This window comes from Dipodomys merriami, unplaced genomic scaffold, assembly GCF_024711535.1.
Source record: "Dipodomys merriami isolate MVZ:Mamm:240054 unplaced genomic scaffold, mDipMer1.0.p SCAF_305, whole genome shotgun sequence".
In the NCBI taxonomy this organism is placed as follows: domain Eukaryota; kingdom Metazoa; phylum Chordata; class Mammalia; order Rodentia; family Heteromyidae; genus Dipodomys; species Dipodomys merriami.
This window is the reverse complement of record NW_027204549.1, coordinates 356246-383033: the sequence shown is the minus strand read 5'-3', so window position 1 is coordinate 383033 and position 26788 is coordinate 356246. Positions and strand designations below refer to the sequence as shown.

Here is a 26788-nt window from a genome sequence, read left to right as displayed (position 1 = left end):
CTACAAGTTATTATAGTATCTATGAAGCATTCTCTATGCACCAGCATTGTTCATTGCAGGTGCTTGACACAAGACAAGGGGCCAGCCAGGTCCCTCTTTGCATGAGTGTAATCCAGATAGATGAACTTTACTCTCAGGGCAAGCTCTCTTCCAGGGAAGAAAATGTATTTGCAGTGTGAAATAAAAATGTAAAGAAGAAATGTGGGACTTGGGACTAAAATTGATTGACTTGGAAAATGCTAGGAGAGTTTTCTACTATGTGATGGTTTTTGGAAGGTACTTTTTAAGTTTATTGAAAAAAATCTTTTTTGGATGATATTCTTCCTCACCACTAAGCCACATCTTAACCCCAGATTTGCTTATTGTTTTTGAAGGGGATCTCACTTCCTGCAGTGGAGGGTGCCTGGATACCATATGCCTATGTTCAGCTTCCTGGGCAGTTCCTAACAGGCATGTACCCCCATATCCTGCTCTTCATTAAGAATACATCCCGTGGGGCTGGGAAGATGGCTCAGTGGTAGAGTGCTTGCCTTGCATGCATGAGGCCCTGGGTTCAATTCCTCAGCACCACATAAGCAGAAAAAGCTGGAAGTGGCGCTATGGCTCAAGTGGTAGAGCGCTAGCCTTGAGCTGAAGAGCTGAGGGACAGAGCACAGGCCCAGAGGTCAGGCCCCATGACTGGCCAAAGAAAAAAAAAAAAAAAAAAAAGAATACATCCCGTGGCCTTTTCTTCCTGGAGTTAGCCTGAAACCATAATCCTCTCAGTCTCAGTTTGCCAAGTAGCTAGGAATTCAGGCATGAACCACCAGTTCCTGGTTTTACTTTTCAATAATTAATAATACCCTTATTTATTTTTTTCTAGTGTAATGTCATTCTGAAGATAATACTACTCAGAACATTGTTTTGATTTCACTTACGTTAGAATTATCAGATCAGCCTGACATCCATCAATAGGAACAATGTCTCCTTGAGCAGTAGTGTATACATAAATTTGGCATATTTGCATAAAATGCATACATGCAATCTTTTATTTCAAGTATGTGTTCTAGTGGAAGACAGTTCTGTATTAATTTGGCATTGGTAAAGCCATTTGTTTTTTGGCTTATCCTCTTGGAAATACTGCTATAGAATTAATTTATGTTTTAAATGAGACTAACAGGAAAACAAAACAAAACCTGGCATGAATGTGATAGAAAAACAGATCTATTCATTGGAGTCAAATGGAATGACGAGGTTTGTTATTTTCAAGACCATGGATGCAAGAGAAGTTAGGGGATTGACTAATGTCTGAAACAAGAGTTGATCTTAAAACCATCACTATTAGAATAGGAATTCAACTAAATACATTTCCCCCCTACAAACTCTGCTTATTGAACATTTGTGTACAGAAAAATGACGTCTTCCACATGACTCTCTCCCACATGATAGCACTCAGAATACTAGAGAATGGGTACCGGTTCTCCTGGAAGCTACATGCCACGCTGAAACACGCGTGCTTATCGCTGCTTTGACTTGCTATGCAATACAGCAGTCATTGCGGGAGGTTGCTGGAGATTATCTATTGAGATACTGGCCTTTCCAGTCAATCCTTGTGCTCTGCTAATACCTGTTTGGCACTGTCTGTGAGGTCCTGTGACCTCTCCATTGACCTGGAGCTTTTCAATTGGTTCTGTGGAGCCCCATGGGTATAGTGCATTTGCTTTTCCTTTTGAATACGCATGATTTCCGGTGGGGATGCAGCACCCCTTGGGCAGGTCAAGACTTTCTTGAGATCTGTCAGACCCTAGTCCCTGACTGTGTATAGGACCAAGGAGGTGGTTGTGATAAAACAATTGTTGATTTGTAAAGAAGAAGGCAGTAGTGTTAACCAAGAACTACAGACCCTAGCTTGTTTCAGTAAGAGCCTGAGATTGATTTCTCTCTAGTCACACAGAGACAATTGGCCTGTAATTTTCGTACTGTATCTGGTTTGGATTGTTGGTGGGGGAAATAAAGCAGTTCACTGATTTGTATTTGAAAAACCGATTAGTACTTAATTTGCTTGTAAGACAAAACTGATGCACAGGTCAGAACCAGATGAAACTATTGCCAAGACAAATACACACTCAAGGCGAAGATTTTGGTCCTGAAATTCTCAAGAAACAATGTCTGAATGGCACTTGATTTCAGCCAGATCTCCATGGGCCAGGTTCCACCTCTGGGGGAGGGAGCAAGGATTGACTCTCTTGGACCACACTATCATACAGATAATGTACTATGCTTTTTTCTTTAGGAAATAAAACACTTAGATCTTCTCACATTTTAGCAGAGCACTTGTGAGAAAGTTTCCAGGAAGGTGAAAAAAATCTAGAAATGAAGTTTCCTAAAATATACTCCATGAACACTAATTCCAATGAATTCACCAAAAGTTACCCAAAGGAGAAGTTAATTGGAGGAAAATTAGGTTAGAATTCAATTTAATAGGGAGCCACAGTGTAGAACCTATTGAAATACTGAACATCTTGGTAGCAACAATGTCAAGGAAAAGAGAACTTAAAATTTCCTCAAGAATTGGGAACTTTTAAAAATGCACGTGTCTGGTATCTCACTGGACCACCACAAGGTTAGGAATCTGCTGTGGGTATTACTTTGTTTTGTTTTGTTTTTTTTAGTCGTGGGGCTTGAACTCTGGGAGTAGGCGCTGTCCCTCAGCTCTGTAGCTCAAGGCAAGCACTCTATCACTATCACTTGAGCCACAGCACCACTTCTGGGTTTCTGGTGGCTTATTGAAGATAAGAATCTCTTGGACTTTCCTACCCAGGCTGGCTTTGAACTGCGATCCTCAGATCTCAGCCTCCTGAGTGGCTAGGATTACAAGTGTGAGCCACCAGCATCCGGCCTACTGTGGGTATTACTTTTGGTACTGGGATATATCTAACCTAAATAGTTTTAATTTATCAGGAAAAGTTGACAAAAGAAGGAGATGGGCTGCCATTTTGTTTGTCCATTTTTATCCCCTATCCTATTAATCCACACAACCATGTTTCTATCCATTTGCACATTCATGCACCCATCTGTCCATCCATCCATTCATCCATCCATCCATCCATCATACTTCACTCATTCATTAGATACTATCTGAGAGCCTTCAAAACTGCAGGTTCCTCATGATGGGGACAGTGAAGAGAATCTAATTTAAAACAAGGTTCAGGGGTTTTTGCCTTAATCCTGGTGATGTTTGGGACTCATGTGTGGGGTTTGTCTGCTTATCTGTGTGGAACTTGTGTTTTCTGAGAATGCGAAGGGATTTTATTGGCACATGGACTAGATATGTGTTCTTTGGGAGCAAGAGCAACAGTGGACCGTGGAGTGAGCTGAGGGTTTCTGTAAAACCTTGGAGCTGGGCCTCACTGGTGTTCAATACGCATTTTTAGTGTTAGATGATGAGGTCGAAGAGTGACAAACTCCGTTCCCATTTTTGCTTTGCTACAGCACTTGGAGACAATCTTTTGCCCGCTGGCTGGGCTCAGCGGGGAAGCGGCAAGGAGACCCCACAAGCCCCAGGGTGTATATTCTCAGCCAGCCTTCCTGTTAAACTAGGCTTGTAAGGATGCCTAAGAAAGCAAAAACTACATATAAAGATGATAGGGGAGTAAATTCTCCATTCTAGTAGAAATATCAGCTCCCAGCCAGCATGTCCCAGTCTTTCCTGGCAAATGTTCCTGAGCTGAGAGTTTAGTAGTTAAGAACCTGTCATTGAGGACCAAGGACTAACACAACACTCTACACAGGGGGCTTTATTTCTCTGAGCTTGAAATAACTGGTAACTATTAATCTTTCCAAATGTCCAGAACTGGACAAAGGCAGCAAAGGCAGCTGTCCTACTGGGCACTGAGAACGCCAAATTCCACGTGTTCAACATCAATCTGAGAAGTGTGACATCTGTCATAAATACGCATAGTTCCCCTGGAATTACTTGTCCCATCTTCCCTTTAGGTTACTACCATGTAGCCAAGCTTATTGATGGGTTAATTAGCTCTCTCTGAAGAATTTGCCTGTGGCTGAGTGGTTAAGGCCTTTATATACGGCCTGCTGTTTTGTGGCAGCAATACCAACTTCTGAGGTATGAGTGTGTTCTAAGGGGGATGTTTTGAAATCAAGAGAACATTCTGACTCCCAAGATTGGGCTTTTGCAGACATCATGGTGACTGACCTCTCTGGTATGTTAGTGCCTCATGGGTCCTGTTAGGAAAGATGGAGCAGATGAAAGGGAAGAAAGAGGACAGAGACCTCAGCAGATCAGATCCAGACTTAATCATTGCTGGAGAGGGGCACCAAGGAGCTCTGAACCAGGTTGGAACCACAGGAGGTGTGGGGGGAGAGGTGTGGGGGTTTAAGGAGTGTGGGGGGAGAGGTGTGGGGGTTTAAGGATAGTAAAATGAGGAAGCTGTTAGGTTGTGAAATCAAGGGGCTGTAGCAGAAGATCCTACTTTACCTGGGACAAAGTGCGTGCAATCTACAAAGGGCCAGGGGTGGGGACTTCCGAGAATGGGGGGAGGGGAAGCAGGAAGTCACAGGCCATGAAGGCAGCACTGGGTTTGACAACAGCGTAGAATCCCATCAGGCCCTGGTACCCCTTAAGGTATCTTGAATTGGGCAGATACCTACCTTGACCCTATAGAAGTTTCTTCCTAGTGCAGTCCTGCATTCCTTGTGGAAATGTGGACATGTCTTGACTTTTGGTAAAGAAGCTACTTACCAGACCTTTATACTGTAGTCTAAATGACTTTTCTGAGCCTAGGGATTTTGTAGAGAACACTGTAAATGTAGCTCTGACTTCATACAATCTATTTCAATGCTTTCCTGGTCCTTTAAAAATAGGTGCCAGCTAACTAGAACCTCTGAGTCAAATCCAGATTACTGCCTGTTTTTGTTATTATATTTTACTGTGCCATGGCAAAAACCATTTGTGTGTGTGTGTGTGTGTGTGTGTGTGTGTGTGTGTGTGTGTGTGTGTGTGTGTGTGTGTGTGTGTGTGTGTGTGTGTGTGATGTCTGCTTTTATACTACAATGGCAGAATGGAGATAGTTTGATATAAAACCATAGGACCTACAAGAATATTAAGAAAGAGCTGGCCAACTTTTGGTGGCACTAGGGATTGAATTCAGGTCATTGCTTGCTAGGCAAGTATGCTACCATTTGAGTCATACCCTTAGACCTTTTCTCAGTTTTTATTGCCAGGTAGTGTCTCTCACTTTTGCCTGGACTGGCCTCAAATCATGTTTCTCCTGTATCTTTCTTCCTGAGTAGTTAGGACTTCAGGCATGTACTACCATGCCTAGCATTAAATGTTGCCAACTCTTGCTTAAAATTCTAGGCACGTGGAATCCCTCCAAAGGCATTTAAAATTAAAAGGGCTGTGGACACACAGCCCTTCTTATACAAAAGTACACACACTTCTCACTTGGTAGCTCTCTTAATTTTCCATGTATACCTCTGATTTTCTTTAAGGTGATTTTCCTCCAGCCCTTCACAGCCTAGGATAAGTAACTTCTCTTGTCTTCCTCCACAATTCTCTGGCCTTTCATCCTCAAATTTCTTCTACCCTCCTAGTAGTAATGCATTATTTGGCAATCTCTCACAATCCTACATTTTTGACCCTCATCTCACTCTTAATTTCCTTCTCTGCATCTTCAGTTACCTGCATCAATGTTCTCTCTGCTCATACTTCCTATGTATGAGCAGAGACCACATCCATCACCATTTGCCCCAAGCCAACTTACCCAGTAGACGTTCCAATTTGCTGTTATTGGTAGCATCAGTCTTCTATGATGAGATCTTAGTCATTTGTAGTAATGATCCTATTTGTTTCAAATTTTTCCTCCTGGTCCTGAAAAACAAATCTAGCTTCAATCAGGAGCTAAGGAGAAATAATAAAGAGCAAAGCTGTATAAAAAGTTCCCAAAGCATTCCTGATGAGTCTGCATACTTCATTCTTTTTTTTTTTTTTTTTTTTTTGCCAGTCTTGGTACTTGAACTCAGGGCTTGGGCACTGTCCTTGAGCTTCTTTTGCTTAAGGCTAGCACTCTACCACTAGAGCCACACCTTTATTTCTAGTTTTTTTCTGTGTATGTGGTGCTGAGGAATCGACCCCAGGGCTTCATGCATGCAAGGCAAGCGCTCTACCACCAAGCCACATTCCCAGCCCCATTCTTTGTTGTTCTAAAAAACAAAACAAAACAAAATACAAGAAGGAAATGCGTCTTTGTCTATATAATGTGCACATTTCTCCAAATAATGTGTTCAGTACTGTTATCCTCATTCTTATCAGTGAGAAAGCCTCATCTCAGAGGTTAAGCAGCCTTGCTCCATGTCATACAGCTACATTTAAGCTTTACTTTCATTTTTTTTGGGGGGGTGGGTAGAGCAAACCCCATGTTCACTCTTGAGAGTTATCTTGGAGCTTTATTTAATTAGTATGTGAGTTAATGCTTGCCGGATTTTCTTTTAAACACCAAATACCAGTCAAAAATGGATTAAATGACATTTAGTTAGTTATGACTGGAATCTTAAGAATCTCTCTTTTCTGCTGAGTCCCAGCTAAGAAGTAATAATCATGATAACCACAACAATAATAATATTACTTGACATTTATCAGACAATACAGTGTGTAGGCACCTGACAATCTTGTTACATGAATGTTTAAGTTTAGTTTTTATTTCTGCTCTGTAGTACTAGATTTTGAGGCAAATAAGGACATTGAAGAAATTTTGGTGACTTAAGAAATTACTAAGTGTTTAAATGGGATCCAAATCTGGGCTGCTGGATATTCGTTTTCAAGTTTAATATTTAGAAATATAAACTTGCATACACACGCGCGCGCACACACACACACACACACACACACACACACACACACACACACACACACACACACACACACACACACACACACACACACACACACACTCTGTCCAGCAGGGTTCTGTTTTTTAGATGAGGAGGATTCTCAACCCCTAATAATTTCTGTGACATGGGTATTTTCAACATGGCTGACTCTAAGCTGTCCAAGGCACACCACTGGTCCATTGAACACCGGAAAGCCTAAGCATCAGCTCTTATGACCCTCTACTGATTGGCTGTACACAAGGCCACGTGCATGGACCTGTATGTATTTGTTAACTTGGTTAGTGACTCCATGTGTGGAAAGCCTGAACTACTGGTCAGGCTGATCGCAACATTGGTGTGAAGCAGTGTGGTTAGTCTGAGTGGAAGCTGGATTTCTGGATTGGAAACATCCAGGGTCACAGGAGCAGGCACCTGAGGAAATATGGAGAGTTTGGCAGTCATTGGGATCAACAGTGACCCAGAAAAGAGGGCAGCTCGGAAGATAAACAGGGAAAGGTGTCGGTTCAACAGACAGACATGTTAAGGGATGGTCTCACGTGGGCGGGTGCTGGCATCTCCAGCTTGTCTGAGTCAGACGGCGGAAGCGAAGGTGTCCCCACCCTGAGCTGCATCTGTGCATGCGCCTTAGCACTTCGTTTCTTTATAGACCTGGCTGGCTCAGATTTGTAACGTCACTTTCAATCAAAATCCTCATTACTGTGGGATTGTGTTTTATGGAGATGTGAATGACACATATTTCAAACTAATTTAAACCCCCCAAAAAGTGGACAAATAAAAAAAAGACTCTCAGTGTTGCAAATTTAAAATAAGACAAATCCCTGAGCATATTTGCTAATGTAGTTTCAAAATTTTCAAACTGTCCGCGTGTGGAAGGAATGACTGTGGTCGGCCCATCGACACTCTCCTGCAATTCTGACACTGTGGTTAACGTACACTGGAAATTCTAAAAAAGAATGCGACGGCTCTAAGTGATCATTGCAGTGACTATTACAGTAGACAACCCTCTGTGCAAAGACAGTGTCCAGTATGTGGCAGGATGACAAGTAGCACTTACAAAAACACCCATACAGTTAGTACCCTCAGCCTGGAAGTTGAAGTTGATAAACCAGTTGTGATAGGGTGTGCCGTGACTTGATGGAACAGTACTGGACAAGAAAGGACATTAATGAGCTATGAAAATGATGATTTGAAAAATTAAGTGGAAGCTATCATGATGACAGTCTTATGCTCTAAGAAAATTTTGTTTATTCTTTTCTCGTTTTCGTTATTGGTTATTCCATTGCTGAATCAAATAGTAACTTAGGATTAATTGTGATGTGGGCCAGGTGCTTAGGCATGCATGCTTCCTACCTGAGCATGCTGTGTCCATCTCAGGCCAAGCCGGGAGCTACCCCGACAGTAGAATCTGGGCAGCTGTGACTCAGCTGAGACCTGGCAGCATCCCCACAGCTGCCTTCTGCATGTGAAGATGAGGAAGGAGTTCGTCATAAACACATGGCTCCGTCACGCGTATAAAATGCAGACTTCATGATGCATATACCCATGGATTGCCCATTCATCTTCAGCTGGTCATCTGACATCAAACTGCCTACAAAGCCCAGAGGAGCAGAGCTGGTCTTCAGACACACATTGAAGCACCGATCACCCAATCTCAAGTTAATTCACACAATGGTAAAGAGATTAGTAGACAGCAAGGTGTTGGAAGGGCATTCTGTCTTGGTTGGATAGCATCTAGGCTTGTGAAAAACTATCAAAAACCAAACAGGAAACTTACTTAAGACGCAAAATGAGTCTCATGCCTAGATGTTCTCTTTTTATTTAATATCCAGTAGGTATTTGTGTGTGTGTGAGTGTGTGTTTGTGTGTCTGTGTGTGTGTGTGCATGCGCGTGTGTGCATGCACCTGTGTGCCAGTCCTGTGGCTTGAACTCAGGGCCTCGGCACTATCCTTGAGTGTTTTGGCCCCCAGCTGACACTCTACCACACGAGCCACAGCTCCACTTTTGGCTGACGTGTTGAATTGAAACTTCTTTGTACAACACTTAAGGATTAAATAAATAAATAAGTAAAGCCCAAGGATATGCATTCAAACCTTCATACTGGAACAAAAGTAAATGAATAAAAATTTGCTTTTATTTCATTACACAACTCTGTAGGGATGGAAATTAATTTGCACAAAAATGTGATTAATGCACGTGATTTTTGTCTGAGGGAAATACAAATAGATGACTCCAGTTGATAGCAAAACAACTACAATAACAAAAGCAAAGGTCCTGCTTATTCAGAAGCAGATTAAGTAGAATGCCATTACCAGCCACTTGCTAGTCACATGTCTCAGAGAAAGGGTTTTAACACTGCAACCCCAACTTCCTGATTTGTAAAACAGAGATGGTGAACCAATGCAACAGCAGTACTCACTAGATACTGTACTGGAAATGAACTTTACAACTTGGGGGCAGGGAGCGGGGAGGAGTGGGAGAAAACGAGGGAGGGAATGGTAGCACTGTTTAGAAGGAAATGTACTCATGACCTTACTTATGTAACCCCTCTGCACATCACCTTCAAATAAAATAAAATTTAAAAAAAGAAAGCTCACCTGGATTTTGAAAGACCAAAATGTGATGATAATTGTAAATGTGACTTTCAGGCTCAGGAAATGTTGTTTGATTCTTTTTTCTTTTTTCTTTTTTTGTACTACTCCTGATGGTATAATTTCAGCACAGTCTGCTAAGTTTCCAATCTATCACAGTACAAAATGGCCAGGTATAGCCTTTAAAATACTTTCTAATCTCTTCAATAAGTAACCAAAGGAATCCAGGTATTGAATTAAATGATGAGAGCATTTTGATGGTGGGTGTCTATTTTATGAGGTAGAGAGGAAATTAAGTTAGAGTGGCATGAGGAGAAAGCTAACCAGGTCTCTGTATTTTATAGTTATAAAATATAGAATAAGGAAGAATATGTTCTTCCTTAAGAACAGTGGCTTATCATCTTTTATGCATTACAGACTCCATTAAGAATCAACTTAAACGGAGGAACATTATCTTTACCCACGTGAAAGTTTGCACTTCCTTTTACATGGAATTTGATGCCTTGAGATTAGGGACCCTATGAAGAATATTCATGAATTGGAGAGCAAGAATCCATGTTATAGAAAGTAAGTTTTTTTTTTAAATGTTAGCCAAGTGTCAACTCTTAACAAGTAGGTAGAGAACTTCCTATTCCATGCAGACTAACATTATCTCCAGAGTAAGAAGACCAGTTTACAATGGACATTTTTAGATTTCTGATGCTATAGTCTTATAGTATCAGTTATAATGACTGAATAGGCACTAAAAGTAGCTGCTGGGCTTCTGCAAAAAGGGGAAGCATCCTTCAGCTGCTAGGATGCTCAGAGGACGGTGTCCCTCGGGGTGGCCTGATGAATGGTAGATTGGATGCACTTCACGCTCTGAGGACTCTTTTGTCTTCCCTTTACATTGGGTTCCAAGTTATCCTGGCATGACTTTATACAAAGTATCATCTAAGGCAGGAATGTGCTTAGTATATTAATAGCAAGAGCAGAATGTCCTTCATCTGTTTCAAAAGCAACTAGTATTCGGTTAAGGTGCTGAGAAAGAGAGAGGAGAGGCACAGAGAGACAGACAGTCAGACAGAGGCACAAAACAAGAGATAAAGGCAGACAGGCACACCCACAGAAACAGCATCAGAGAGAATAAAAATAATCTCCCCATTTTGACTTAATGGTCAAAGACAGAAGTTAGAATGCAAAATGCACTAAAATAATGTAACTAAAATACATGTAACTAGGCAAATTCACAAGAAAGGCTAAAGTTTTGCCATTTAAAAGTCAATGATAAAATTGATAAGTTCAACACAGTCACAGCTGTTGGTTGATAAGGGTGTTCTGAGGATTAACTGCAGGTAGCACCCGCAGATATTTCTAGCATAGCACCCAATCATGTAAAGTAGCCAATAATGTCATGGATTCCTACTCTTGTTAAGAAATGATGTGACAAGCCCTGGACTCTAGCTTCTGTTGTTACTGCTTTTGCAAAATAAATAAGTAGTAGAAATGATTTTCCACTATAGGAATGGATAATTGTCTCAAGTGAGCTGCTGATTTCCTACAATTTGATAGACGCACGTGAAGAAATTTTTGCAAGCTCCGAACTATCACTTACACACACATAAGTTTTTGCAATAAATACACATTTCAGAATTCTCCAGTTATCAATGAACCCTGAAGAAAGACTCAAATCCCAAAGAATATTTAAAGACAAAGTTAGCATCCAAGTGAAGGTATTAAATGTAGAGATTTAAATATCCATCAATTTTTATGTGCATATATATTCATATTTATTTTTTATATTTAAATAGCTGCACAAAGGAGTTACCATCCAACAAACTAGCCTATGAATACTATGAATACAATGTATCTTAATCAATGTTACCCCTTTCAACAAACGGATAAAATACATACATTTCATACATTTAAATGTATGGAGAGGCTGGGAGAAGGTAAGAAAGAATACATTTAACCAAATAGTCATTAATTTACAAATATCTGTTTGGGGCTCTGAGGGACTTACAAGATTTAAAAAATTATTCATAAAGGATCTAGGTAAATGATGAGCAAATACTCTTAGAGGATCCAAGTCCATACCCAATCATCAGCTTGCTCTCCTCTGCAAACTGGCATACAGTGCACTGTTAGACCTTTGTATTATTAATTTATGAAAGCAATTCCCAAAGCCCTGCTTAAGGAGTCTAGAAAAAGACTCAAAGAGTGTTCTTGTGTTGTATGTTAAGAGGACCAATTTGATTTCAGAGCCAAAATCTAATCCTTGAACTTCTCACTGATGGTCAGATGAATTGTGGGCATTGCCTTAATGTCTCCAAGCCCATTCCCTCAACTTCAAATGAGAATTCTGAGAGCCTGTCTCATACAAGGGGCCCGTGAGCGGTAAACGAGGCCCCTGTACCATTAACACCGTAAGGAGTAGGTAGAAAGCTGGAAAGCACTCACCACTCACTGGTATTGTTGTTGACAGTTATTGATCATTTTGACTTTAAGATGTCTTTAAACCTCAAGGAATTTAGTTGAGAAGAAAAGAAGTTGAAAGGTAGAGCAAAGTGTTAAAGCAGTAAATATGCTTTGGTGGAGATGTCTAAACAGGCATACTTGGTAAACGAACTTCCTCGCATAGGGAACATGAAATTCTGAAAATGCTGGGGTGGATAGAGCGGGGGAGGGAAGGGGAGGGTAGCGATGTGAGAAAAATTCCTGGTCATGTCGTGAAGTAGTAGAAGGTGAGAAGACCTGCCCCCCCCATCACCATGACAACCAAAGGCATTCCACCGCTCCATTCGTTTTTATCAGAACTTCCTGGAAAAGTCATGTTTCATAGCTAACTCTTACCAGGATAAAGGATTTTTTTTTTAAATGCCATCACCATGATGTGAGAAGTGGTATTTTTCTATGATCCTTTCTCTGTCATCCTAAGAGGCAAACCTAGAGAAATAGATTGGAGGATACAAATGACTCATTGACTCTCAAGGACATTTGAGTTAAATATTTGTATTAGTCATCGGGTACCTATTTAATATTCAACGGATTATTTCCTCTATACTTAAAGTATGAGATGCTTTCTGTATTCCTAGGTAAATGGTGTTTTCTTCACAACTCTACTGTGGTGTTGTGGGGAGAGAGGATGGGATAGGACGATGACAGCTAATCTGAGACATCTTGTGCCTGAACACCACATTTGCTGAGCCATATTTGCCTTCTATGTTTCAAGAATATATGTGGTTTTCACTTGTTTCTGCATAGTTGCTGGTAGATTGTTTCACAACTTGGTATGGCCCAGAACGTGGTAGAAAATGTCTTGGTCTTAAAATGTTGGCACTGTAGGAAAATGAGAAATGAGTAAAAATAGTTGCTGTAGATGATGTAATCTGGGTGATTAATAGACATTGTTGCCTTCCAGGTAAAACAGGCTTTTCATGCATCCATTGTAAGATGAACCATTCTGCAATTCAATGAACAGTTACCAAGCATCTTCTATCCGGGAGAAATATGCTAGACAAAACATTATCCTTATATCTAGGCTGGCCATAGTATGATAGTGATGATGTGAGCATTGCATATTCAGAATAAGGCTTCTGTCTTGTTTTGAAGAAGTCAAAGGAAGTTTTGAAGTGAAGAGCAAGTCCAGAAATGGTATTCAGGACACATTAGACTTACCTGTTGTCATGGAAACATGCCTCATGGGCTTTCAAATAATAATGGGAATATGATGCATTGAATGATCCGAACTTTGTGTTAAAGAGTCCTCTGTAAAATTTAGCTGGGTAAAAAGGTGCTAGAGTAGGAGGGCAGTCCAAGGAGAGGGGATTGGGGAGAGAAAACACCGCAGCACAGTCTAAGCTCTGGCTCCACCTCTGCACCCGCAGCCTCCCTGTGGCTAGCAGGACAGGCACTGTTACTGCATTTCTTTTGTTCTCTGCTTATAGGTAATGAGGACTGGAATGAAGCTATCTTGTTTTCTAGTTAAAGGCAGGGCTAATGTGTACTTTGTGTGAATCTTAACTTTCAAATCCTTTTTTAGAGATTACCTATGAGTAACCAAAGCAAGTACTTGATCATTTTTTCCCTCCAGTTTTCTAACCCCAACATTTATTTCTTATTTGAAATATTTCCAGGGATGACATGTCTCATGTCTTCTATGTTTTAAATCCTTGTTAGTTCTTATATCTGAACACCTGTTCTCATATCTGAATTTCTGTGAGTTACCTGTTTTATATCAATTTAATTATGTATGTTATTTTCTGTTGGGTTTTATCTTCCTTGAGATAAAATTTGATTTCACATCTAGCATTTGCTGTAAGGAGATATCTTTTTTTTTAATACAGTTTGTGACTTTCAAGAACTAAAATGTTCTTTTGCTTTAGTCAGTTTTTAAATAGTGTCTTACAATCTTGCCTCTGAATATTACCCTCTTATTTTTTTAATCCTCTAACTTCTTTCTTATTGATGCTAGGAAATTTTAGAAAACACCCAAGCAAAAGAAGGGCCAAATTTTTTTTTTAATGTAAAATAATGCTACATAGATCTGGGAACATTTTGAAGAACCACATGAGTTTGTTTCTTTCTTTTTCAAACCAAGTATTCTGGACTGACTCATTTTTAAAAGATGATTTGCTGACACTTCAAATCTTGACTCCAAGGTGCTGATTCATGTACTTTGAAGTCTGGGAATTGCTTAAAGTTATAGCTTCCCAGGAAATCATCATGTTGATGTCAGAGAAAGTTTGTGGAGCTATGAAGAATTGTAATTACATACTCTGCTGCTATATACCCCAGCCTGATAGATAAGGGACAGATTTAACAAGGGTGCTGACAGCTGAGCTTTTATCGATCTTTTGTTTTTAAAGCTTGCAATGATGTATCTTGGCCTATAACTTTCACTCAAAGCCAATAAATAAGAAATTGCTGGAGTGAGAGCAAGACACAGAGTGAACAGGCTATAAAATGTGATCAACTATGTAAAACTACACAAGCAAAGCCTGACTATCACTGATGTTATGAAACTGTTCTAGAAACGACTCTGGAGGTATTTGAAATAAAATTTACAAAATATTAGCCAACATGGACAACTAAACTATACACTAATGCCAATCAAAAATATAATGTAGGGGCAACTTCAGAGCACTTTCTTGAAACTAATCCATACTTGAAATTTTTAAAAATGCCAATATCAAATTCACTGTATTTCATCTGTTATCCCATGAGCATCAGAATTGGCAAAGTAATCTACATAAATCACCAAGCATTGTGAGCAACAGACAGTGTGTTTGGTTCTTATGGGATTCTTTCGTATTTTCACTACTTGAGATAATATCACGCATTTTATTCTTCATGATACAACATGGCTGTCTTATTCTCTATAACCATGCAAGCATGTGCTGTCAGCCACAAGTATGTTGGAATTTAGAAAGCTGTAGCTATTGTAATTGTATAGACCCCCAGATAGACTAGTCTTAAGCAATTTTCAACTGGTCCCAACATGAGAATCACTGTCTTTCTGTGAGGACATTCTCCCCACCCCCAGTCCTTCTTGATTATAAGTTGACTTGTGAAGATTTTTCTCTTAGTTTTTTTTTTAAATTTTTTGCAAGTGATTCGATCTGTAGCAATAGTACCATATGCAATATTTGATACTTATCTATACCATGTTTATTCAGAGCTTTCCAGAAACATTAAGCTAAAAGACTCTTTCCCTGATAGTTTTTATTATGTTATTATTATATGATGTTAGATAATACACTGATGTCCACATTAGTTAAATGAGAACACGAGGAAAGGTAACATATGATTACAGTCACACCTGCCCTGTGTTGTATTACTTGGGCCTTTGGCTCAGACAACCTCCATTCAAATATCAGCTTTTACATGTGATCCTAGATCACTTCCTTAGAGTCTCTGAGCCGTAGCTTCTGGATAAAGGAAAAGGGAAAAGTGTACTGTTTGCTCCCGTTTGTGCTGGGAGGGGTGGGTGCTGTATTGTGAAACCAGAGATGTCCAGAATCCCAGCAGATAGTTACTCTGCTGAAGATGCTTAACTTGTCTTCACCTCCCTCTGCTCCATGCATCTATTGAATTACTATTGCTTTCGGATTCTTACTGAGTTCAACATCACTATCTGCTGTGCTGATTAAAAGAAGTCTGGGGCTGGGAAGGTGGCTCAGTGGTAGAGCACTTGCCTTGCATGCATGAGGCCCTGGGTTTGATTCCTCAGCACCACATAAGCAAAAAGAAAAAAGTGGGAAGTGGCACTGTGGCTCAAGTGGTAGAGCGCTAGCCTTAAGCTGAAGAGCTGAGGGACAGCGCCCAGGCCCAGAGTTCAGGCCCCGTGACCAGACCCCCCCCAAAAAAGAAGAAGTCTGGTGAGGGTCTTAGAACTGATGAGGTTATACCCAGGTTAGAAGTATGTTAGAGTAATTATAAAATGAATGCTCATTATTCTAAGACAAGGACAAGATGGGGAGTGCATGCTTAAATGGTAAGAAGGACCACCAGGACATGATGTTAGCTTGGGTGCAACACCTACCATTTAGGCACCACGCTAGCAACTTTATTAGATGGGGATAAATGTCCCAGTGGTTTTCTAGAAATTGAAGAAAAAAATATTTTGGTCTGGCATGAGATGCTGTGATAGGGTAAGAGGAGGACTTAGTAACTCAAACGCACTACACGCTAACATTTATTACATGTTCATCGTGTAGCTCGTTGCCATGATATGTTGTGATTAATCCTCGACATGTGTTAGCATTTTCACGTGCTGATACTTAATAAATGGCAGCCCGGAGGCTGGAAAGTTGGGCAGGTGCCAGTGTCAAGTGGCTGGCAGATGTCGGAGCCGGTATTTGAGCGGACTATGACACCTCTGCCATCAGGCACTGACGTCCCTAGAGACCTGGGAAGTGGGTGTCAGCCTGGCCCCGGTGCTTCTCCACACTTCTTCACTGAACTTTCCAACGAAGCCAGAAAGGATTCGGTGTGCCTCACTCATTCACCTTTACCTTGCGTTGCACTTCCCCAGCTCACCGTGTGATTAGATGCCTCCCCTCCTACTGCTTGAATGAATAAACCGTGGTTTGTTTCTAGCATCTCACATTCAAAGAAATGTACCATTATCCCCTCTTTTGAAATGTGGCAAGACCAATCTAGAGTTGTAATTATCCAGGGACCAACAGCTAAGCAATGATGAGCAATAATGGTGAACTAGAAGGCTCCTGTTCTATTCAGCTACAGTGCCAACAGCCAACATGAGGTGAAAGGTCTACAAAGGAAGTTTTACCACAGGTTAGTACCACATTCTTCCAGTTTAGCAGATCATTTGCATTTTAGATTAATATTTCACTTCCAACCTTACTAAATTTGGCTGCTATGACCAGAAGATTGACAAAAGGGTGAAGAATCTCAGAAAGCCCAGCTGGACATTGCGATTGTCTGTATCCATAAGGCAATGGAAAATGTTCCATTTCCACCAGTGGTCAATTCATGACAACTGGGGTCCTTTACAGTTTAGGAAAGTGGAGGCGTGAATATTACATGCAAACCAGATTCGGAGCAGCTGTCAAAAAGGCTGGGACTCAAATCTTAAAGGCCCACTGGAGAATCTCCAACAATGATAAATGTGAAAATTCAGCATCTGCCAATGAGGACAAAGGGACAAGAGAGAGTTGATCCTTAGATCTTAGATGCTCCTTTTTTGCAGGGGAGAGGAAAGGGAGGGGTTAGGAGCTCCCAAGCTTTAACCAACAGACTAAGGTAAGAGGACAAATGGAGTGTGTGACTAGATAGGATGTTTTCATGTCAGTAAATACCATTCAATAGTCATTGTATGAATGCTGTTGCATAGAAGAGTGCTAATTATCTGACATGATTTGTGGGGAAAATGCTTTGCCACATTGCAAGTTGGGAATTCATTAACAAGTAAAAACTAATAAAATAAAATAGCTTCTTGGTCCAGTTCCCACTTTTGTAGATGTCTTCAACTGAAAGTATTAATACTGGCCACATATTATTAAAAGCAGATATTTATGATGCTTTCTTTGTAAAATTGTTGTTCTGACTTTATGTTTTATAGTATATTTATTAATAGTGCATACAGTTCCTTGAGGATATCATATATTAGCTGCAGACACATGTATTGGTAAGCTTTAAAACTGTAACAAACTGCCACAAAACTTAATGGCTTTAAAATAGCACCTATTTATTTAGCTCGTAGCTTCAAAGTTTCATAATTTGGGCTAGTTAGGTGTCTGGTTATTCTGCACTCATGCAGACTTGCTTTATAGTTCTGGTGCTTAACTGTAGGATTGACTAAGGCCTGGGTCATCTCAAAGGGCCTCTTTCACCACAGCTTGGGGCCTACAGCTCTGTTCTGTGCAGTGTCTATTGGAAGAGCAAGAGAGGGAATGCGCGGCCATTTTCTTTATCCTGTGTCAAAAGAAAGCTTGTCAAGAGGCCAGCATAACATTGATTTGAGCAGATTTTTGTATAACATGGCTACCTTCAGATTAAAGACTCTGCAACCTAGGTAAATTGTCCATTTTTTTGTGCCTAGGTGATTGGACAATAGCAGGTATGGTTGGATGTTAGTGGGCAGTCCAAGCTGGGCATGACCAACAAGGTCTGTCCATTCACTTTCTTCTTCCCCTCTGTACAGTCTTCTTTCCTCACAGGTATAGGAATGAGGCTCTTACAATCAGGCAGACAAGGTAAGCTAGAGAACTGTTCTATAATGTTATTCTAAAAGGTGGTGCCAGGCAAGAGTAAGATTTGTAGGTCTTATGGCTGATTAGGAAGAAGAAGTCTAGTTTGTATGATCTGCATTGGGTGAGAAGAGGAACAGAGGCAGGAAGGGCAGGAGACGGGCGAAGGGCGCCAGAGAGCCCTTGTTCCTGAGAACCTTCTCTTCTGTGTCCTTGGGGGTCAAAGCGCTCCACAGATGGGAGTTCCATGCTTTGGGTGTTATTTCCCATCTCTCATAATTGAGCAGATGTGTCTGCAATATTCCCATGGCAACTGGGCAGATTTGTTAGAGACTGAATGTAAGCCTGTGAGCTTCTTTAGGATGGAAGTCAGGATAGGAAAAGATTGTTCCTTTCTTTCCCCTAATCTTGGCTATAAGAAGTTACACTGGCAGGCTGTCTTAAAGTGGAATGTAAGCAGCCTCCACCTTCTGAGCAGAACAAGTGAAATACACCTTACCATGAGCAAGAACACAGGGAGGGATGATGGAGGCCCAGACTGAATTTTTGCCTGAACCTCACTAAAGCCTGCACTCTAAGCTGGTATTCTTTTTTGTCCTGTTTTTCCTCTTTACCATTCATGAGTTAAATCTTTCATAGCATCTACCATGAGAAATGTTTGTGTAGAGGGAGGGGATATGGTTAGGGGAAGAGTTGAAGAACATAAAGAGATGTTTCCCATATAGGCAGCTTCCCACAATGCCTTGCTTCTTGAAAGTGTCTGTGGTTGCCTGACAACCACAGATAAAGCCTGTCCCTGCTTCAGACTCTTCCTCCCACCCACCAGCATGACTGCCCCTGCACAAGATGAGCTCTGGAAGGGGATTCGGACCCACGATGAGGGAACCCAGGAGTGGGTGGTTCAGGGAAGAGAAGAGTTAGGAAAAATTCAGCTATTCTAAGACATCCGTTAGGCAAGGATCAAATTATTTTGTTTGGACCCCAAATGCTGAGCTAAAGAGCAAAAATTGGGAAAAAGGCGAAGTGAGACTCTGGCTTACTGTATGAAAGAGTCTGTTTATAACCGTGACGGTGTTTTGGAAATAAAAAGTGAGGCATTGGCTATTCACGAAGGTACGGTAGGTAAGGCTGGCATAAGATTGGCCTGAGTTCAAATGTTGTCTTGTGGCTCCTTGTTGAGGTCTTGGAAATGCTGGTTTCTTTCTGTCACATATAACATGGAGCTGATTAAAGGTTGAACCTTCCATGATTCCTTGAGGGACTCTTGAGACAGTACATAGATGGTAGTTGTCACTGCTGTGACTGGCAAGGTAAGAGCTCACTGAAATCACCACCAGTGAAATGTCAGGAGGAAACCAGTGCTAGCCCTCTCATACATTTTGGGCAAATGACAAAATGATTCGTATCTGTGCTATTGGAGATTGTCTCCTAACCCCTTAAAATTGCCCCTGTGGCCCCAGCAGTTCCTTTTTTTTTTAAGTCTGCTTTTCCTTCCATCTGTAAAAAATACCTTGCTATGGTCAGAGTCTCATTTACAGTGGATCATAACCTTATTTTGTCTTTTGTTGTGATTGATCATTTCCTGCTTTACAAAGATCTTCACTTCTAGCTATGACTATCGAGAAAAAAATAGTATTTAACTGATCATTACAGCTTGTTTTCTTTTTCCCACATCATTTTTCACTAGACCATTGCTTTAGGTCACTTTGAAAAATCAATTTGAGGTAGAAAAAAAATACCACGTCCCTGGGAGCCCAGAGTAACTGGCGAAGGTGCCCAGCACCATGTTTTCTGATTACCAGTCAGAGCCATGGCCCCTAGGTTACATTGTTTGTAAATTGGGGCTGTTTGAGTCACAGGGCATTGAGAGGCTTTAGCTCTTTGCTAATGGGGCTTGGATAAAAGAGACTAATAGCATTGCCAGTGAAGGAAGGGCATGCCAGGGAAGTCCCGCTGACTTCTGTTAATGTAGGCCAACAACCTGGAGAATTCCCTTGCAGGAAAATGTCCATCTGCATGCAGCCTTGCACTTCCTGTACCCAGCCTCTACCCTGCTTCAGGGAAACAACAGTGAGCGTTCCCACTCCACCCCAGTCTTCCCAGGAATAAAAGCTGCTATGTATAGACAGACGGGTGAAAGTATGGTATGTGTCTGTTTACAAAGCATGCTGGGTAACCAGTGTAATAGTCGTTAAGAAACTGCCTGTAAGAAAGAAAATAACACTCAAATCAGTTTCCTCCAGCAAGGACAGCCCTAGGCTTGGATTTTACAAGTGTACCTCCCTTTTTCTAAGACCACCATTGTCTGACAGCTGTTCTGATTGGCCAGGCAGCACTTTACCTTAGGTAGCTGGTGATAGATTGAAAGGACTGTAAATGTTTAACGCTTGTTGGGTGTGGTAGCTTATACAAAACAAGGTGGTCAGAGTGCCCCATTGGCATATGTATGTGTCATTTGTTTAGGAATATGGGGAGTTCAGGCTCGTGAGGCAGGTGCTCTACCACTTAAAGCACAGCCTCGGCTCTTTTAGTGCTTTAGTTATCTCTTGGATAGAGTCTTGTCTTTGTTTGGGGACAGTCTCTGACTAACTGGGATTACATGCATGCATGACCATAATCCGTTGTGTGTTGAGATGAATTCTCTCTTAATATGTTCCCTGGGCTGGCCTTGAAATGTGATCCTCCCAATCCCCACCTCCCAGGTACAGATGATCCTACCTGATTCATTGATACTTTCATAGTAATATCGAGATGATACTATTTTGGATATAGTAGGTTAAATAAAATTCTTATTTATTAACAGCTTCTTCTTAAATTCTCTTAACATGTGAGGATCAGAAAGTAATTGGTATTTGGGTTGAATTTGTGGCTCACGTTTTCTTGTTATTGGACAGTAGGTGGTAGGGATTCATTCCTCACACTAGGGTCACCCAGGGAGGGGCCTCAGCATCCCCGGACAGCTTGTTGGAAACGCAAGGCCTCAGATCTTCTACACTCTAGACTCCTGGTAACAGAGTATGCCTTTGACCAGACCCTCAGTTGATTCCTGTGTACCAGGGAAGTCTGAGACTCCCTGGGAAAAAAAGTTGGAAGTGGAGCTGTGTGGCTTAAGTGGTAGAGTGCTAGCCTTGAGCAAACGAAGCTCAGGGATAGCACCCAGGCCCTGAGTTCAAGCCCCAGGACCAGCACCAGAAACTAATAATAAAAATGGAAAAAAGAACACTTAAAGATGTTTCTGCTCCTGATTTCTGGGTGGTTCAGTTGATGGTAATTCAGCAAGGCCAGGGGCCCAGGCCTCCTCGTTCACTGTCCCTCATCTTCCGTCTTTGAATCTCAACTCAGAAGTCAGAAAGTCTCCCCTGCCTCACTGAAGACAGGCTAATAATGCCCAGGTTTGACACTTTGCTCCAGCGACTCACAGAACTCAAGACAGCATTATTCTGTTACAGTTTTTGCTTCTTTTCTAAATTACAGCAAAAAGACATAGGTTAGGATGAGTCAGAAAAGGAAGGCCTGAGAAGGTCCTAAAATGTATCATCAGGGACATACCTCCTTCCTATAACAATGACAGACTCAACAGAATGTTCTGAACCAAGTTTCCATGTCCAGGGTTTGTGTGGGTTTCATGCTGTGGGTATCTCATTAGCTTAAACTCTCAGGGGATCTGCCACAGGTCACTTTGTCACTAAAAAGCCAGGCAGGGTCTAAGGGGTGCACCATGAGTAACAAAGGCACTCGTATGACTTGGGACATTCTGAGACTTGAAGAGCTTTCCTCAAAAGATCTTGCTGGCCCAGAGAACAGCCGACTCCTCATTATTAGTCTGGAATCTCTTCTTCCCCAGTGCCTGTCACTGCTGGGCAGGTAGTGGGAACTCTTCGAATATTTGGGCAAATGACTTGGTGTGATACAGTTCTTTACATTCAGTAAGTAATAAAAGATATTGGTGGAATGATTGTGCTTTCAAGTTTTACAGTTACAACATACCGTCTTAGAGTCTGGCCAGAATTTCAGCTTTAGCAAGAAGCCTTCAAATGCCTTTCAGAGATGTAGCATTGTTAAACAGAACTAATTACAATAATAGGGGTTAAGTACATAAATCTTTTACTACAGCATCTAGTGCAAGTACCACATTAATGGAAGGAAAACAGCTCTATAAAATGACTGCAAAATGGCATTTGGGCCCTTTTCTCTTGTAATTAATTATTGACAGTTTACGCTCATTACACACATTCAGGGAAAAAGAACAACAGCAGTTATTAATATTGCAACAAAATTCTCACAGTTGAACTTTTTGGATGCATTTTTTTTGTTGTTCTCAAAAGTAACATTGTTCTGTTAAGAAATGATTGCTATAGATGTCTATGATTCCCCGGTTATTGGCTAGAGTAACTAAAACATTGCTTTAATAGCAGAAGTAGGGAAAGAGGAAAACTAGAACAAAGTTTTCAGTTTGAATATGATTAAACCAGGCATGATCTTGAATTTGTGGCCTGATGTCTGTTCAGAAGCACCCTCTTCTCCCTCCATGATTTCTGTGAAAGCGAGAGTCATCTGCAGCACACAGGAATGCATTTGGAACTGGTTTCTCACTGGTTATTTATGCTTTTCAAGCTCATAAAGAAATTTCAGCTAAAGAAATGAGCCAAGTCTTTGCATGGTCATATGCCTGCAGTCCGACTCTGTCTGTTAGCTGAGTGGTCTGAAGGCAGTCGCCTGAGCTGCGGACACTGCACTTCTCCTCTGTACAGTGGGGAGAGTACTTCCTCTCTGAAGATGGCACTGTGTTAGCATTGCTCTGTCACTGTAACTAGCACCTTAGACGAATTGACTTGAGAGAAGGTTTATTTTCCTCATGGGTTCGGACCATACTCAGTTGGCCCATTGCTTTGGAGCCTGAGATGAGACACACATGTGGTAGAAAGTGCTTGGTGGAAAAAGCTGATCACTTCATGGTGCCCAGGAAGAGAGGGGGCGGAGAGGGGAGGAGACGCACAGTCTCCTTGGAGGACATGCGCACTTCTTCCCACACCGCCCCATCCGTAAAGGGCTCATCACATTATCATAGTGCTGAACTAGAGAGCATGGGATTCGGAGGGTACATTTCAGATCTAAGCCGTGCTACCTAACGCGTGGCTCCCACAATCTTCCCAGTGGTTGAGGTAGGCAGGAGCTCCACCACCTGATCCTTTTCTGTTGTCATTATTTTAAAAATAAGATCTTACCTCTTGCCCAAGTCTTCTGAGACTATGATCTTTGTATTTAAACTTCCCTCAGATCTGGGATGACTGCCACTCACTACCATGCTCTATTTGAACTTGGGCCTGCATGCTGTCCCTGAGCTTTTTCTTTTCTGCTCAAGTACTCTACCACTTTGAGCCACAGTACTGTTTCTGGTTTTCTGGTAGTTAATTGGAGATAAGAGTTGCACAGACTTTCCTGCCCGAGCTGCCTGGAACTGTGATCCTCAGATCTCAGCCTTCAGAGTAGCGAGGATGACAGAAATGAGGCACGGCACCTAGCTTCCTGACAGAATTTTTCTATGATTATTTTTTGTTTTGCTTCAAACAGTTATACTGAAACAGCTGCGTAGGTGATATGCCAATATTTTCTACCTTGGGGGCTTTTGTGTTGCTGGCCCCTATGCTTGAAAAACAATGATGTACGACCAGGCCAGGTGCTGCCAGAACGAGGAGAGAAATGAGGTCTGAAGAGCCCAGGACTCTGGAGACCCCGACTCACTTCTTGGAATTACTGTGGTGAGAAGAATTGAGAGTGTTGGGTGACCTCCCTGGGAAGCCATCCTTGCCTTCCCAGGCCCTGTAATTCCAACTTTTTCTTTTACAAATTGTAGAGAACTGTTTTGCAGATCACAAACAGTAATGGAAAAATATTTCTGGCTTATATCCATGCAAATAAATTCTACCCAGTGAAGATCAGTTGACTCCTCTTCCCACCCCTACAATCTATTTTTAAATTCATCTCAACATCCTCTGAACCCACATAAATGAATGTTTCTTTGGCTTCCCCTTTGTAGTTGGTAACATCTTGCCAATCTCCTCATTAATAATGGATTAAATAAAAATCTTTCACATGTCTTCATTTTATATCTCTTTTAGAAAACCGAGACAGAATTCCGCCTTATTGGAAATGTATTATGTAAGGAAAGCATGGTGGCTTGATGCCGTTAATGTTTCTGAACTCTGGTCTGCAGGAGGCCTCTTCTGAGCTGACCTTGGTTGCTATTTGCTTTTGGTACGTACATGCATAATTGCATGGGGTGGCAGGTGTTCTCCACAATCTTGCTACTAGAAAGCCTGTTCTTTGTCACAGGAAGGACCTGAGGAGATGTGGCAATTACACAAAATACTCGGTAAATAGAAGCAAGAAGAAACGGCTAGTTTCTGAGAACTCGGTGAAGTACCCACTTGGTCAGATGTCTTGCAAATGCGGTTCCTTTCGAAGCAGCTGTGTCAGTACACCAGCAGCTGTATGACATCTTCTGCTTGGACAAGGTGATCCGTTCTCAGTGAAGGAGATGGGAGACCATGTAGCTCCTCGGGACCCACTATACTTGCGGGAAAACATTACGTAATTGGACCCGGCACATCCTAGAAGTCCTGGTCCAGATCTGCCAACTACCCATGCATTTCTACACTGTTTATTGTACCAACTAAAGTCCATGCTGCCACCAAGATGCTACTTAACAAAGCTAATGTTTCCATTCTACGTAGGAAGGTTTGAAGGCTTTCGCCCTGGGTTGCTCTGCAGCGTGACTCTGAAGCCAGCGATCTGGCTGCAGGGAACGGAGTAAAACGGAGTGACTCGTGTGCACACACAGGCAGGTCGTACCCTGTTGCTGGTTTGAGAGAAAAAGCCTCGGAAGGGTTTTGGGATGGGGTATGGTATGAGCAGACGTGTGGTCTCATGTCACTGTGGATCTACTGGAATTTTCTTAAAACCTGGAATCTAATTTGGCTGCCCTGGGAGGGAGCCTGCTCATCCTGAAAAATATTGGCTGATGTGATGACCAACTTTCAGGTAATATTTCTGGTTCATGGGTTACATTTTTTTTTTAAATAGAAGACAAGCATCACCTGAGAAGTTCTTCAAGGGCCAAAATAGTCACCATCTCAGGGTTTATGTAATCATGCCATTTGATTAGCCACTGCTCAACTCTGACTTTCCAGCATGAAAGCAGAACTAGACAATCTATCCACGGATGGATGGATGTGACTGTGTCTCGGTATAATTAAAATTAATCATAAAATAGTCAGGAGACTGGATTCGGCCTGCAGGCTAATGTTTGCCGGTCTCCGGTTTGGAAGCTTCATTTTGAACGCGGAGTGTAAATGGACTGAAAGCAGGCGGGGAGGGCATGGGCAGGAGGCCGCGTGAGAAGGAGAAGCGCCCCACGCCATCTCATCAATGCCTGGGCCGGGGAGGAGGAATGGGAAATAGAGAGTGAAAGAGGAATTGATGGGACTTGACAGCGAGAGACAAAATACGCGGAGCTGACGTGGATCTCGGGGGCGGTGTGGGGAGCCTCGCGCAATCAAATCAAGCCAGCCTTCACCTGGGCACATTTGGGAGGATTCTTCCTTGCTCTGTTGCTTCCAGGATGTGACAGCTTCGGTTACTGATGTCCTTCCAGATTTATGAAGCCCAGACAGCTTTATGCCCCCATTAGTGATGCAAACCTGAATTTTCTCATCTGAGGCTTCAAGTTTTAGAGAGGAAGAAAAAAAAAATCTTTCAGCTAAGTATTATTACTTTTTTTTTTACACCATCGCATGAACAGATTTGTTTTGTACATTAATTCTAGTTATTAGAGTTAGGAGATGTTGAAGCCATTCCTTATATAACCGAGCTCCTCTTCTACTCAGAAGGAGATATTTAAGAGTGGTGATTAAGTATTTATATTTTTATTTATGGAAGGTATTTGTGACAAAGACTACGACTGTGATGGTGCACACCCGTCCAAGAGAGGAGGCCGAAGAGAGGAGGATTACAAACCTGAGGCCAGCCTGAGCTACACAGAGAAACCATGTCCAAAAGAAAGAAGAAAACAATAGCCGCAAATGGAGAGCTTAACAGACTTGTCTAAATCTTGAGACATTTAATGCTGTTGGACAGGAGGAGAAGATAATAAAGTAAACATCCCCAAGTTAATACAAGGTTTAAGCTACATTGCAACATTGTACTGATCCAATTCAGTCCCACAAAATACTAGTTGTAAGAAACTCTAATCATCTGTTGCAGCATTTACTAAAGACCTGTTCCTCCGTGGCCTAGTACTATTATCAAGCCCATGAAGATTAAACATCGCTTCATATTTAATGCTCAATTTCTCTTCCCTTTCTCCAATACTGCCTTTGAAATCGTTTTGCTCTTTGCTTTCAAATCAGGAGGTGGCCAGTTGCTATACATGGGGGGTCATGTTTCTTTAAACTGGTGTTCTTAAATTGTACTCATGGAAGATCAGCTGAAGCAGGAGCTAAGACCTTGCTGGAAATGCAGGTTCTTCCCCTACCTACGTGAGAACCTGCAGAGGCTGGCACTGCGGATGCTGCTGAGCCTGCATGGTTGCAGGCAAGGATGCTAACGCGGCTCCAGTG

The 26788-nt window shown here is 41.7% G+C and overlaps 1 long non-coding RNA gene across 1 annotated transcript in view; it reads left to right on the top strand.

The window, feature by feature from the left end:
* The window catches only part of LOC138840885 (uncharacterized), a 71040-nt gene extending 44570 nt beyond the window's left edge, over positions 1–26470 (top strand). The window contains exons 3-4 of the long non-coding RNA XR_011376257.1: positions 9895–10044; positions 26109–26470. This is a non-coding gene — a long non-coding RNA (uncharacterized lncRNA). The remainder of the gene's footprint in view (positions 1–9894; positions 10045–26108) is intronic.
* The last annotated feature ends 318 nt before the right edge of the window (positions 26471–26788 follow it).